This window comes from Arachis ipaensis, chromosome B05 (genome assembly GCF_000816755.2).
Source record: "Arachis ipaensis cultivar K30076 chromosome B05, Araip1.1, whole genome shotgun sequence".
In the NCBI taxonomy this organism is placed as follows: Eukaryota; Viridiplantae; Streptophyta; class Magnoliopsida; order Fabales; family Fabaceae; genus Arachis; species Arachis ipaensis.
Genome location: NC_029789.2, coordinates 16,478,104 through 16,481,621, shown reverse-complemented (window position 1 = coordinate 16,481,621; position 3,518 = coordinate 16,478,104).

The following is a 3,518-nucleotide window of genomic DNA, read 5'->3' as shown; positions in this document are numbered from 1 at the left end:
GTGTCATAGTAGTGTTTAACACATAGTTTGGTTTATCACATGGGATTTCACCCCTAATAATACAATATTAAAAAGAAAAAGTTCTCATGATTGAATTTAATTTGGTATTTTAAAAAAAAAAGTATAAATAGACAATGAAAATACTAAATAATGTGAACAATGAATAATATATCTGATGTTTAATTTACTAGATGTGTATATGATTATCTTAATATTAAGATTTAGGTGGGTAATTTAGGAGTGCGGTGTGTTTTTATTTTATCGGATGTATTTTATTTTCTTGTTCACAAAAGTTAATGTTTACCTAACAAAGTCTTTTTTTAAACTATAAAATTATTAAAATAACTTTATTAGGTAGACAATGACTTTTGTGAATAATATGAATAATGAATTTTAAAATTGGCCCAATAAAATAAAAATACATTACACTCTCAAATTACCCACCTAATCTTAATATTAGGATAATCATCCGTACACACTTAATAAATTGAACATTCAATATATCTATTATTCACATTGTTTAATATTTTCCTTATTAAAAATCTACCTTCGCCTTCAACATATAGAGTCTACCACGCCATACAACAGTCACAGGAAAAGGTTTGTCCAACCGTAATAAGATGAAATTTATTGCCCTGTAGAAGGGGCATATACAAAAGTAAAATATGTGTAATTGAATGTACGAATTCAAGGACACCAACTACAAAAGAAACTAGTAGTTCATGATATGCAAGCCCCTTCAATCCAAATGGTCTTCCAATGGTTACATGGCCAATCAAGAAAGTGAGACTACTAGGTACTTAACTAAAGTAAATTCTGACTATTTTTTTTTCTAAGTATTATTGATTTATATCACAGTTAGCAGCAATGCAGCATAAATCAATGTACGACAAGTGAAGTTTAATTTTATTCCATTCTGCATTCAAGGTGAAGGAAGTTATTAGTAGGTAAATATTGAACAAGATGTAAAATTTAGAGCAATGATTATTAATATAGGAATAGTCTAGAGAGCCATCAATTTTTATATTTTGTATCAAGCACTTAACTATCAAAAGAAAAGTGAGTGATCAATCCACCCTATTAAACTCTTCCATAAGCTTCAATTTTGAAATCTTCACAAAGATCAAACACGAATCAATAAAATGCAGCAAACATGAACAAGTTCAAGCATTTGCTTTTCAGTTCAACCACTTCCAACCTGGTAAAATGCGTTTGTAAAGGGTGGGACTAGAAGAGTCAACATGAAAGCGTCAACAGTTTCAAGTATTTAACTATTTATAAATATAATTTAATTTTGATACACTGTCAGTGTAAAATAGTTTTACACGTGTATTTAATTACGTAATATCATATAGGTAAAAATAATTACTTTTCACATTAACCACGTGAATGGTTATCCAAAAGAACGGATATAATTGCACAATTGTGTAAAACACTTTATATTATTAGAATTGTTGTCAAACTCTCGAGTTAACTCGTAAACTCGTACGAGTTTCGAGTTTAGATATGGAATCGAGTTGACTCGGGCATAAACTCTATCTTGAGTAAACTCGGCTAGACTCGGTCAAACTCGGACAAACTCGTGAGTCTAGGACCGAGTTAGCAAGTTTGTGTTTTTCTTTATTTTTGCTCAAAAAAGCGTCATTTTGAAAAAAAAAACACTTTTTTTATTAGAATTACGATAACACTCCCAACGAATGAAAGAAAACTCACTCACAACTCACTCATCTGCATCGTTTCTCTCAAGTCTCACTTTTTTCATGTTCTGCCGCAGTCGCCGTTCCCCGTCGAGCTGCCGTTGTTCACCTGCGTCTGCTACCTCTGCTCTGATTTGCGCCATTATCTTTGTGAATTTTACCTAAAAAAAACTACCAAAAGTACCCATGAAGTTTACGAACACTGACAAAACTACCCATAAACTAAGGAAATTAAAGCTGTACCCATGAAAGATAGGTTCCATATGACAAAAGTATCCAAATCTTAATTTTTTGTTGATTTTTTAATAAAATTCCTAAACTATCCTACACTCAACCTCAACTCACTTTTTCAACCTTTCATAACTCAATTTCCACCAAACCAGACCGAAATCAATGGAAGTGGTGGTGGTGGTAGAGGATCGGACCTCAACCGATTCACTCATAAGTTTATAATCCATACCCAAACCAAATTAATCAAACACCAAAAAATACTCAAAACATAAAAATTTTCAAATCCATTCATCCAATTTCAATTCACTTTAGCAAAACTAGAAATAGAAAAAGCCATCAACCATAAAAAATCAACAAATCTATTCATCCAATTTGAAATTTATTTCAGCAAAATTCAGAAGTAGAAGTAGCCATCAACTGGATCTTCTGTAGATCAATCTCAGCCTTCATAAAAAATAGAAGCAGATTTTTAATAAAAAAAAATAGAACAATATCATTTTAGTAGTAATTAAATCAATTTCTGAAAAGAAGAAAAATAAAATAAAAATGTTTAAAAAAAAAAAGAAATACATTTTTCTTCACCAGCCGACTGTAACATCGTCAATGGCAGAACCTCCATTCACAGTGCCGCCTCCCTTTCTTCTCTGATTTCTCTTTACCGAACCCGCTTTTTGCATGCAAGAGTACCACGACCCCTCTCTCTTCTCAGGTGTGCGACGACTGTGTTCTCTTCGGCTGGGCCAGACGCGCCACAACGACGTTCTCCTCAGCTGCAACAGGCACGCCACAGTAGCATTCTCCTCAAGTTGGTCACAGGTGTGCGATGAAGGTGTTGTAGTCACCTTAATAGTGAGAGGGAGAAGCAGTGAAAGGGGAAAAGATTGGCGGTAATGGATTAGGTGGGTGGCGGACGGCAATGAGGAGGTAGGAGGAGAGTTTCTGTGACTCATGTGAGGGTTTTTGAGGGATAAGTGAGGAGAGAGGAAGAAGAGAAGAGAGGGAGTGATGGTAGAATAGGGTTAGGGTGGGGTAGTTTAGGAATTTTATTAAAAAATCAACAAAAAATTAGGATTTGGATACTTTTGTCATATGGAACCCATCTTTCATGGGTACAAAGTTAATTTCCTTAGTTTATGGGTACTTTTATCAGCGTTCGTAAACTTCATGGGTACTTTTGGTAGTTTTTCTTTTTACATATGTTGCCCTCTGCTTTGTATTTCTTCACATCTCCACTATCCGCAACCCCATCGTGCTATCACCGTTCACGAGTTCGACTACTTCTCCTACAATCCTATCTCTGCTCTGGTTTGCACCGTCGTGAAATCCATGACTATTTGTCATTGTCGTTCCGTGCTGCTGCTGCACCCTCACCACCGCTGTCTGCTGCATCCTTGTCTTCGATCTGCTGTTGCCGGGACTTTGTCCCTTCTTTTTTTCTGTATCCTCTATTTTTTGTATGCCTTTTGCCCTTTCTTTGAGCCTTTACTTCTTAATTTAGTTTTTTTTTTTTTGCTTTTTAAATTTTATTTCTTCTAATTTTAGCTTATTGCTTATCGTTTATGTTAGATGGTTAGATGGTTCATCTATTCA